This window comes from Sphaeramia orbicularis, chromosome 15, assembly GCF_902148855.1.
Source record: "Sphaeramia orbicularis chromosome 15, fSphaOr1.1, whole genome shotgun sequence".
In the NCBI taxonomy this organism is placed as follows: domain Eukaryota; kingdom Metazoa; phylum Chordata; class Actinopteri; order Kurtiformes; family Apogonidae; genus Sphaeramia; species Sphaeramia orbicularis.
In genome coordinates, this window is record NC_043971.1 from 32602216 (window position 1) to 32615292 (window position 13077).

A 13077-nucleotide genomic window follows, 5' to 3' on the forward strand; every position below is an offset into this window, starting at 1 on the left:
GGTGAGTGCAGGGGGAGACAGGATGGTGCCAGACTTGAGTTTTGGAAGCTCACTTTTCTTGAAACTTGAATGAAACTCCAAACAAAATGTGCGCTCAAATGATCTAACTGGTGCATGTACAAATCACTTCTCAGAAGCATTCAACTGGGTAAAAAGAGACAAGTCACAGAACCTGCTGATAGAATATGCGGCTAGCATTGCTACGGTATGCGAGGGGTCTATGTCTCTTGACATATGCTGTGCAGTTGTCACTGGTAACTTAAATCCCCATTGATCAGACAGCTAGAGTGAATTTGTGTTGCTGTTTTTTTCTAACTCCCACTTTGCGAACAAACCCATTTTCACACGGGGCACACGCATATACCTGACAGTTACACCCAAACAAGCCTTGCTGTTTACTCGAGAACAAACACATAGACGCCAACCAGCAAATCTATTCTCAATACACACATCACCCCAGACGTAAAGAGATTCAATTTTCGCCTACCGGGAGTGTTTCCATTTTTTTACGCAACAATTTTTTTCTTTCTCTCCTGTGTCAAGACAGCTGCCTTTGATGTTAGCATCTAATATACAGGGCTAAAAAACTATAGTTTGCTGTGAGCTGACAGATAAAACAGTGCAAGACGCCATTACCCTGCAAAGCGGAATAATGAGGAGACCTGAACACACAGAAGACAGGAGCCCAGTTGAATTACCGTGGTCTCTCATCCAAGGTGGGAGCTTTTTGACAGCTTTCCAGGCAGCACAACACATTACCATACTGACGCTGCTCTGTAGTGCCAAAGAAAAGCTTTGATGAAAACATAACTGGGAAACTGGGAAATCTTTATATGTGTGTGAGTGTGTTTGTGTGTGTTAAAGCACGTGTATGTATATGTGTGCCTCTCCGTGCATTTATGTGTACACATGCATGTTACATGTGTGTGTTCATACCAGTGTGCTCATGTCTGTGAAAGCGCTTGTATGCGTGTGTGTAACAACAAAGACAGGACAACAATGGGAAACCAAGCAGTGTCAAGCTGCAACTTTATGTTCTCTAATTACTAAGTGGATACTGTATTCTTGAGTGTGCTCCTATTGGCTGGGATACAAGGGCTTATTTTTTGATTTATATTCATGTTGATGATTGAGTTGAATTATCAAAGTATCAAACCCAACTGACAATATGTCTAAAAGAAATTCTTCAAGTGGAGAGTAATGCTGCCAAATTTATTCTGCCATTTCATTAATGTGGTTTGCTAGTTAGTTATCCATATTCTAACAGAGTAGGCTTGATGTTAGATCTTTGGCAAGGACACCCTGTACTGAGTTTTGGCACGGTACTGTGCCGCAGTATGCTGCTGACTCTGGGTCTTAACGACAGGCTAAACGAAGCGGGCGTTACGGCCCCCTGGATAGGTCATTACTCGTCCGTGGCCAAGAGCTAAACTGGAGCAGGGCTTTTTAAAGAGGGGAGCAGGTGTGTTTCACCATAGGGGCTGGAGCCGGCCCAAGACCAAACAGCCTTAACGGTCTTTATCTCCTTCATAATGAGGCCACGCTCTCCACACACCCGAACTCTGCCCACATGGGCTAATGCTGGAGGTATGGAGACCCAACCCTCCCCCTGGTTAAATGGTGACACTTTCAAAATGACCCATGCCCTAAGCAATGGAGAAACAGTGGCATGTCATGAATGTCTATAGACACAAATGGGTGAAGTGTTATGCCATTCAAGGTGTGCTTCTTAAGAATTTTACAAAGATAAAAATTAAAAGAAAAAAAAAAATTAAAATAACTTTGAGTGAAGAAACAATGTGTTGACCTTTTCTTATTTAAAGGAAAAATGTTTAAATAACTGTGTGCACTGGATAAGAGGTCCTCTGAGTGTGTATGTGTGTGTGTGTGTGTGTGTGTGTGTGTGTCTGTGGGTGTGTATTTGTATGTGTGAGTGGCTGTGTACGTGAGTGTGTCTGAGTGGTATTGTCCCTCTCCTCTTTCACCTGTCTGAGTAGGTTCTCTAGTACGGTCCCTGTGCTCCCCACAGTCTTCTCAGTCCTGTCAACCAAGTTGAACTTGATCAACATCAAACAGCATAGCATTCAAAAGTATTAGTGTTCTCTGTTGATGGGCCCTCTTGCTATCACAAATCAGTCCCCGAGCTACTTCATTATTTATCTCTAATTCATCAGTGTTGTCTCCTCGCACACGGGCAGTAATGCACACACATAAAGTGGATGTGAACACACACACACACACGACGCACAGCGCATGCACATCAACACTAAATCTCAGCTTAAATTCAACATAGTTTTTTTTATATATTTATTTGCAGTAATTTATGTCATTACAATTTTTAAGATTTTTTTTTTTTTTTTTTTAAACCGGCTGCATATCTTTTTTTTTTTTCTATTATTATTATTTTATTTACCTCTTTCTAAGGTCAGCACGAAGCAAAATATCACCAAGGACTGATTAGGCTCATGTTTGTACTTTCAAAATGCTGATTATTGCGCGGACCCAACAGGCCTTGTGTTTTTCTCCGAGCATTCTGGGGAAGTGAGTCCGAAAGTAGCCCCATGGTGCTGTGACCCCTGACCTAGCGTGGGCGATCCCACCAGATGTGGAGTGTGTGCTGGGACAGTGGCGAGGGGCAGCTTGGTCTCACGCGGGGAGGCCCTGTCTCCCCAAACTGCCACAGAGAGCATGGCCAGATGGGTTCTGTCAGCACCGTTATCAATCATACTCCCTCCCTGTCTCTCTCTCTCTCCCTCTCTCCCACTTTTCCTTTCTCTCACTCTCTCTTTCACACTGTTTCCTTTTTGCACTGTCTCTCACTTTGCCGTATTCTCTCTCCCTCTCTCTCTCTCTCTGTTCTACTCTCTGCTTTTGTTTTTCTCTCACTTTTTCTTTTTGCTCTCACAGATATCTTCTTTTCCACTTAGTCTCGCAGCTCTCTTTTTCAGGCACATACTGTACACGCCTTTAGCTTCTTTCTTTTTCTTTGACTGCACAACCCAGCCACCCCCCCCCCTCAAAGTACACACACTTTAACCTTCCTTGTGTGACTTTTTTGCTCTCTTTTACTCTCTAATCTGTTTCACCCCTGCCTTTCTCCAGTCTTAGCACATACTTTTAGCCTTGTTTTTACTTGTCCTTTAAATTGACAAAGCAGATGCTCCAGAAGGACGCAATGCGTTGTACCAACTCCAAAAGGAATACATAGATCGTGATTTATCATACCCGGGGAATCTGATTAAAGTGAAGAGGAAATGGAGAAGTGGACAAAAGAGCAAATATAAAAAAAGGGACAAAATTCAACATCAGCAAAAATATATAGAGGACACCCAGAGGAAACATTCAAAAAGATTAAGTTTGGAAATAACTTTTTTTTTTTTTTTTTTTTAATGAATAGCAGTGTATGCAGTGTAATGGGAGAAGAAGGCAGGGGTCATAGTTTGAGAAATAGATGCCAGTTGTCCCTGCCATCCGGTGTGAGGTGTTCTCTGACACATGGCACTTTGAAGGCCCCAGTCCCTCCTCCGATCCTTTACATCTGCAATCAGGGCAAATGGGTTACAGCCAGCACAACAGACAACAACTAAATAAACAACATACCTGGGGTGGATCCCCTCCAATTCCGGACTGCCAGTCTGGCTTTGGTGCATTTTTAAAACATCACTAGGTAATTGAACTCGAACGTTCACACTGACACATTTGCATGGTGTAAAGGGGGGCTGGTGTAAGCAATGGAGCAGCTGGTACGCACCAGTACGGCTCCGGCTCAACCAGTCCTTCTGACTTCATATGTAGCACTTAATTGGTTCCCAAGGCAAGAATGAAATATTTAGCTCGCACGTCCTTTAAAATGCGATTGATTTTGATCTGACAGCTGTGCCTGTCCCGCGCGAGGGAGTGAGAGAGAGAGAGAGGGTGAGGGCTGTCTGGGCTCGTTGCCTGAGAATAGTGCGACAACACCCACTCAACCGCACACAAACACCAGTATAAGGCCACTGAATGTAAAGGATCACTCATGGATGCCATATGCTTTCAACTAAAGCCTCCTTTTAAACCCCCCTATTTAACCTTTAAGATACAACAAGCTTTGCAATTTGGATGCTCATGAATGAAAGCTGATTTATCTGGTGCAAAGCGAAAATGTAATGTATGATATACAAAAATCAGCCTCATACACTCATCCTGAACTGAAGTGATTTAATTTTATTTTGGAGCCAGAATTAACAATCATAATGTTAGAATTTTTTTTACTTAAAAAAAAAATCTACAATGTGCAATAAAAATCCTTTATTAACTTCAGTGAACTTCATCACTGGGCTCAAAGAAAATGTGGTGACCAATCCTGTGTAGGTGCATTTTCTGCTTAAAAGTAATGCTCTTTCCAATGCGAGCTTGATATCCAATCAAATTGGATTAATGTCACTAATTATATGACAGAAATGAGCAGTGCAAGGCAATACTGTGGTCACGCCATAACATGATAGAAATGCATTAAATGAAAACCTGCACGGGATCCATGGCTGGGAACCTCCCCCCTGTCAAATTGACTAAGCTGCAAATTACATACAAACGGATATATCCTTTATATAACAGCAGTGATTTTCTCCACTTTATCCTACCTGTCAAGCTCAGAACATCACAGGCTAATTCTTTATTAAGTGAAAGGGCATCGGGGACCAGATGATCCAATTTAAGTACATTGGGCAGAATAGAAGACTAATTAAAACCCATATTTTTACATTATTAATTTTGGAACTTCACTTTTAATGAATGTGAAATGACAGGCCTTCCATTTATACACACATACTCTTTGGGCTGCTCAGCAAGGGAATAAGAGTTACGGGTATACTGCAGGGGCTAGGAAGAATTTTTAAGCATCCATGACAGACTTAATATCAAAGTTTAGACAAAGGTGTGTAATGCAGCTAACTTCTGCATCATAAACATGGCTGTTAATTGAGTGTATAGGTTTAGAGCTCATGGTTTATTTGGGGCTGCTGTGAGGCTTGAGACAAAAAGTAATCAGGACGTCTGTAGCCAGGGGTGCAACCTTGTCATTTAGCCCTCATTCTTCCTTTCAGTACCTGGAGAAAGAAAGAGAGAGAAAGGCACCAATGGTGTGCCCCATTTCCAGATCACCTCTGCTCAAAACCACACTGCTTTTTTAGCAACGTCACCCTTAATTGTCCATCATGCCCTCTAATCAGACCATTAAGAACATGACCCCGTTTTAGTGCTAACTTTAATTATCTTGGTGGATAGCAAAGGAAAAGCTGCTTCTGAGTGCATGGTCTTCATTAGAATAATAGTTAAATATCAGTATTAAACATGGGAATAGAACTATTTTTAATTTTAATGAAAACAATACATGATATTATCCATTTTTAAATAATACAAAGGCATCAACTGTTAAGAAAATAAGTGCGGAAAATGGGGAAGGTGGTTCTGGTGTTTACCCTTCGTAGAAACGGATCCTTCTGCTCACTTTTCAGTCCCGAAAGGCTAACGCATCCTCACATCCACAAATAGGCACAAGTCATAGGCCAGCGCGTTTATAAAATTGAGTCAAATATACAGAACAGCGATATTTAATGGCGTTTCTTTTTTCACACTAACTGACCCCTGTATGGAAACCGATCTTTTTTTTTTTTTTTTTTTCCTCCGGTTTCAGGAAACTCTTGGAAGGCAAAAGCAACATCCTGAGTTGGTGAGGAGACAGGAGAGGTGCTGACATGCCGACAGGCAGGGGATCCTGGGAAAAGCCACAGACAGGAAGAGGCTGACTGACTTTGACCCCCGAGGTCAAGGCTGGGGGCTCGGCAACTGAAAGATGTTTCCAAGCCACACTCAGACTATCACAGAGTTTTACAGGAAATAGCTTAGAAATACTGTATGCTGTGAAATGTGGGAGATCTTTTTATTGCTCGCGCTTTTGTTTTGCTCTCTGTGACATAAAATGCATTTTGGCCCTGAGCTATATTTGACTTATTTGTTTGAGGTTTACTGTATGTAATTGAGTTGAGCTCAAGTCCAAGCCTTATCTCTATAGTGTAAAAAAATGCTTCTTTTTTAGGATGTGGATGTGCCATAACTAAAAGAATTATAGATCATGGGAAATATAGGGATTTGTATGATAGATTCTTAGAGTTTGACAAAAGCGTAGTGGTACTCTCCTGCTCCATTTTCTGACATGTGTTTTGAATAGAGAGAAGTTTCTCTACTTTTTTAGGCTTTGTGCTGCGAGTCTCCAAAGGCCCTTTACAGTTAAACCAAATTGGGTGAGAGGAGATTGTCCTTTCCCCAGTCTTGCAGAAGGACCCATAAATCAAGGCATCCATCGTTTGTCACACTTCTGTCTCCCCAGCTCGTGGCTCAGGCCCACCACGTTCCAACTCTGAGTTTTTACGGCACAAATGTATCCATCAACCCCACCGAGTGGCCGCCAGCCGGCAAGCCGCCTCAGCGATCGATGGGTGCGATGTACCCTCCCTCTCGGCCTGTGTGCAGCTCTCTCTGCGTGGGAAGGGGTAAGAGGAACCTCATTTTAGCTGGTTTTAGCCTCGGGCCACTACTGTGATTTTACCCCATGCTCCTGGCCTGACGTCATTAAAGATGCATGATGATGGATACCATGAAGTCAACCTCTCCGAGGGGGTTTTGAGGTGGAAAAAAAAAGGCTTGCTTGTTTTTCAGATCACACTAAGAATAAATCAAGACTGTTTAAATGTAGAGGTTGCAACTGGATGCATGTGACTAATCTTTCAATGCACATCAGAAGAGAGAGTAGTCAGGTATTTAATGGTGAGGAGGCATTTTTTGACCAGTTGGTGGTGCTCCTGTCACAGTGAATTCACAGGCCTGGCTCTCTGTGATTCAGATAAATACACTGTTGGCTGTTACCAAACTGGGCTGAAGAAAAAGAAGACAAGGATGCAAATTTAGATTTCATATCAAGACATGCTAGAGAAATTGTTTCTTTTTCTGCTGTTTTGCAATAGAAACTTGCATTTGCTGTTACTAATTTTAGGTTCTTTCACTCCCACTTTTCATAATCTGATCACCATCTTCTCCTCCCACAACATGTACATGTTTATAAGATGATGGAGGATATTCATGAGGGCCTGCTATGCCACAGTGTACATTCTGAAATATTAACAAAAAGTAAATTCGTACTCAAATGCAGTTTGGTTAATTTATTTCCAGAATTACACTGCAAAACTTACAAAAAAATACTCTATTTCAGCAAACTTACCAGAAGGTGTAGTCTTGATTTTACCTCTGAAGGTGTGTGAGTTGAAAGTAACAAATGCAGTGAGAGTGTGTATGTCCGTACATTTCGGTCAACGAGTGTGTGTAGTGCCTTGTGAAGAATCTGTGCTTCTCCAAAGGGAATGACAGGGGAGACATTTGACAGCTGTGCTCCTTAGGTTCAAAGGTCATGTCAAGTCCTGGATGAGCCCAAGGTAAAATGCTTCACAGGGCTCGTACCGGTCAATGGGTATCGTTTGCCTCAATAGCAAACAGGGCTGGCGGTAATGGGACCTCAGTCATGTGTCAGCGCTTAGAAGAAAAGTTAAATACCATGAGGCCACATTTATAGCCTCCAAAAACAAAAGGGAAAGTGAAAAGATTGAACTTTTAAGCTCCCCAATTTATAGCTTAAAGGTGTCATATGCATGGTAAACTCTCTAGGCGGCATCCATTATCAGTCAACACCTCTCTCTTTCACTCACCCTCTTCTCTCAATCTCTTCCCTCTTCTACTTTCTCCCACCTCCCCTTTTACTTTCTCCATCACTCTCACTCTCTCCGTGTTTCAGCTCTAACTGCAGTTTCTAGCATCTGCCTTAACCAGCGCGGTCCGTGCCGTCCCTGCTGGGGAGTAGAATCCAGCCCTCACTGGAAGACCCTGAAATAAGGCCTTTATCAGCCAACCCCACACAGTATCAAGGGGCCCCCCGCTCCTCCAGCAGCCTCTGATGTGAAGGAGAGATGGACAGAGCTCTGTGGTCCTCTGGTCGAGCACCAGAACAGGATTCAGCCCATTGTACCATTCAAATTAAGCAGGCATCAAAAGGGAAGAGGAAGCTGTTGTTGATGTATTGTCTCGTGTTATTTTAACCGGCTTAACTCAAGCCTCTTCATGGTGGAGTGTTGTGGTGCTGGATGCCGATGATGATAAGTGGTGGATTCTCTGTTAAGACTGCTAAGCTGCTGTGCTGGCTGAACAAGGCTCCGGCTCCATTGGCTGTCGTGGCTGATTTTGGCTGTGGTTGAACCATTTCAATAGGTTACCATGGATTTATCCAGTCAAAACCGCTGACTTGGCTGTCCATGTACAGCCTCTTCATGTCACCAGTGGGACCCCTGTTTATTTCATAATGCTGACATTTTTCGGAGGAGATTTGATGAAAAATTAAAGTTCAACAGAACAAGCAAAGAGAAACTTTCAGTTAGTTGCACAGTTTTAAAAACTGCAGACTTTAAAAACACAGTCTTCACGGTCCAGAAATATTGAGTTTTATTTATTTTTTCATTAAATAAAAGACTGTTTCTATTTTTTATATATGTATTTAAAATTATACATATCATTTACAGCGTTGTAATGACCAACTAGACATTTACGTTCTTGTCAAAAATCCAAACAAACACAGGCCTTTTATTAATAATGACACCAATAACATGTTAATACGTAGGTGCCGTAAACATACATGTGCGAGGAAATATGTTTTCCATAGCCTTAAATTACTGCTTTTTATTTACTGGCCTGGTAAATAATCACCCTGTAAAGACAGTTCAGTCAGCTTCGAGTACTTGTGAATAGCTCTCTCCATTCTCTGCTGAAAGCTGTCTATTTAATTTCTCTCTTCTGTCCTCAGAGCAGTAGCTATTAAGTGCCTTCATATGTCAAACCAGTGACACCTCCTCCATTCTCTTCAGCTTGTTTAAGCGTGCCCCTGTATTGTTGCCCGCCGTGCTTGACGTGTTAATAGCTTAATAACGTAATCTGGCAAATAATGACACCTCATCACAAAGACCGAGGCCAAATGTTTACAAGGGAAGCTGTAATGTATGATGACAGTAATCTGAATAAAAATGAATTTACTGGCATCGTCTCATTTGCAGTAAATTTTCACTTCTTCCATGCACAACTGATGCTCCGCGGACACCTTCCTTTGCTCTCTAGCTGTCTCATTACCCTGCCTTTCAAGTGGTGGGAGAAAGGGAGAGACGGAGAGAAAAGAGATGGAGAAAGGGTGAGAGTGTGTGTGAGGGAGAGAGAAAGAGGGGGGAGAGAAAAGGGATAAAGGAAGAAAGACAGAGGCCAAGGAGTAGATAGGCACTGATAGAGCTTGTTATTTTCAAAGCCATTTTCCTCTCTATTGTTTGCTGTGGAACAGGAATAAGGAAAAAAGAAGAAGTTCACACCGATTTCAAAAAGTCTCACTTCCTTTTGACAGATGTGGTGTCAGCTTTGCTGTTTAATTAAAAGGAAATGGAGGTGATGATTGCAACACAGACGTGATCTGATATGATAATGTATTTACAATCATCAAGATGATCGTCATTAAGGATGTGTCAAGGACGAATTCATTGTGGGATTTGGGGTCCTGAGCTGTCAAGTGTATTTTTCTGAGGCAGTTGTGAGATTGTCAGGAGGATGCTGTGACTATGACAGTCACAATTAATAATTTGCTAAAAGAATGTGATTGAGTTTTATACACAGTTTTGTCATGGCGACTTCCAAAGCCCAGAACATTTATACCAGCAGAGTAAATGAAGAAAAAAAAAAAAAAAAGAATTGAAAACGGCTCAGGAAAGACTGAATCAAGAGGCAAAAATACCCTTGATACACAGGCTATATGGGATTCTATTATTAAATGATTCTGAATTATTTTATGCAAGTCAGATTAAATTTTTCATAAGCGGTGCATATGGAAGGTTCGTCAAAACAAATTGTTCGATTTTGACAATTACTACAACAATCACACCCTTCTTTCGCTGCACCTGTTAGAAAATGAATAATTTGAAGTCATTTTAATTGCTTATGTGACAGCTAATCATCAAGGCATTAATTTATTTATCGAGCTTCATTTGAACTTCCTCCTTAGTGATAACATATCCAGCCTTACTCTCTAGAGTAACAAGATACTGATTAAACTGTAGCAACCTCCTTCAGTATTATGCAGATGCCGAGGACTGAGCCATAGACTGCTGCAATAATAAGATGCATGATCCGCAATAAGTCAAGATGAACCATGCATTGATCACAGAAATGAAATTCAGAAAAAAAATAACTTGTTGATCTGATCTTAATATTTGCCACTAAAACTGAGAGTGAAGATATTGCTGTCTGTTTTAATTGTAAATCTGTCCGACTATAAAGATTTCAAATGCTTTCAAACATGTTGCTGTTTCCATTTAGTGAACCGAAACATAAAATCTGTGACCACTGAAATTTCCCCCGAATCAAAGACAGACTTGACAGTGTTGAGTTATGTGACGAACCACAGAAAGTGAGGAACATCTGCCCCAAACTCTCAGAGAAGCGGAGCATTAGCCTGAATGTTTCTAGCTGCTGGTGGCTCATCTGCAGTTGGTGGTGTGCCGGGATTGGTGCGATGGCTATGGGGAAATCAGCCACTGTTCTCTCTCTCTGGGTCCCAAGCATGGCCATTAACTGACTGCCAGCAGCTCTGGGAAGAGGAACAACAGATGCCAGCAACTGAAAAGCCTCCAGCTCTTCAGCTAAACCAATCCCAACTGAGTCGGGACGGGCCTCTGTAGATTTTTGGACATACAGCGAACAAATGTGGACATGAAAGGGGGAAGAGGAGGGCTGTTCTGGAGGTAAAGATTTGTTAACCCTCTTGAACTTGACAAGAGAAGGGACCGAGGCACAGATTAGCCCTCTCAAAGCTGGCTTTTGCAAAAGGTTGCTGTGTGAATATGTGAATGTTGCTGTGAAGTGGTGTGTGTGAGTGTATGTGTGTGTAGGTGTGTGTGTGTGTGTGTGTGTGTGTGTGTGCGTGCGCGCTCATGCATGTGTGGGTCTGTGTTTGTTTACACTTGTGCATTTGTGTTCAAACAAGTTTGCACTAGTCTGTTTGCACGTTCTATATGCAGACATGTACAGTCGTAATGACAGCACCATATTAAACGGTATGTAATTACAGTGATGAAACCATTTAATTATGTTGTAATTACATTTTACTTCTCTGCCATTACCATATCTGTTCTACAGCAAAAGCTTTCTTTTCATCCGATGACAGTAGATATCGTTACAACCATTTGGCACAATGTCACACTGCAGCTAAACTTTCATTTCCTCCAAAAAGAGGTGAAAGGCATCAACTTGAAAAAGTCACGACACATTTAAATGATTTAAAATCCTTGTCCTCCACCTGGAAATCAGTAATGAGCCTAATCTATTTAGGTGCTAATGCTACCTTAAGGTGCAGAGGTCACGTACTTAAACATTACACATTACACTTTAGCAAAGACACATGAGAGATGTCAAGTGATTCTGACCACTTCAAGCTCCTGCGGAACAAGAAGACAGGGAAATGACGGGATGATGAAGGAGGAAGTGGAGGTGGAGTACAGAGTGGGGGAGCAAGAAAGCACAAAGCCTGGGTAAACACAGCTAGGTCTGCATCTGGAACCAACTAAAAAGATGCTTAATAATGCAGAGCCGTGCAGGCGGGCCCTGTGCAGCTGTTGTGTGCGCAGGACCATGAAAGACTCTCCATCTGACAGCTGGCTCCATCTAGCTGGCTCCATCACCCTCTCTTTCCCTCTTTCCCTCTTGCTTCCCTCTCTCCTCTGTGGTCCAGAGTGGCAAGGAGACAGCAGATTAGGGATTAGCCAATCCCTGCCATCCTCATCTGTCCCATCTGCCTGCCAGCTAGGCAAGCTCCTGATCCCAGGGAGAGATGGGACATTACTGGGGAAAAGGGGGAGAAGGGGGAGTGAGACAACAGAGGAGACAAAGCAGGACTGAGGGGGATGCAGGGAGAACTGGGACAGGGCAAAACTGTGGAGGATGAACCCTGAGAGCGGAGCTGGAGGAGGAGAGTGTCAAAAAACATGAAGGCGAAGACAGGATGGTCAGACCGGAGTGGAATAGACAGAGACACATTCCATACAGTTTGGGGAATAAAAGATGAGAGACCTCACCCTTTCAATGAACTTCAGGCTACTTTAACAATTTAAGTCAATGCCATGATACATGCCATGATTCTGTAATCTCATGAAACATTCAGAAAACCTGCCAGTCTGAATATTCAACAACTTTTCAACACACCACTGTATCTTAATCTGTGACTTTCAAGCTACAGGCAGTGCATGAATGTACATTATTTTCTGGGCAGAAATTTCACCTGAACAAAGCTGGCACCCCTTTACAGTTGCTAAAAATACCCCCTTGTATTTTGTCTCGGTATCAAAGAGACCACTTGTCTTTTTAATAATCTGCCAGCTCACATTTGGCAGAGACCAGAAAGCACACTCAGAGAAATAATTGCTGTTATCTGTTAGAGTCAATAAAACCGCTACAATTGCACTGTTTGAGATAAGAGTGTGTTCCTCGCCATGTGTTCCCTTAAACGAAGTCCCACTAAATGATTTAGATATACGCTCACTAAGTATCTGCTTATACATTATGAGTGTAATAAGCTCCAGGCAATTGCAGGCTATTGGAAGCATCAGTCATTGAACTAAATAACAAGGATACAAACGCTGCACACATGCAAATCTGGTTTTGAGCCACAATTTAATTCACATATCAGCATTTGGATCCCATTTCTAAATATTTTCCAGTCTTTTACATATCTGTCTTTTGCAACAAGACTCTGTACAGTAAATGTATTCACTGTATATTTTCAAGTGTTAAGTGAAAAATAACAGGTAGCAGAAACATTATAGCTTTGTTTCATATTATAATAACGATTCAAACTTAAGGGACCAAGTTCTGCTCAGCAACAGGGGATTTAGGAAAAAAAAGTTCCCTCCTTTTCCTCTAGAAAGGCACCAGGTAGCTTAACAGGCCCTCAGCTCCAGTACCTGGTTCCCTCTG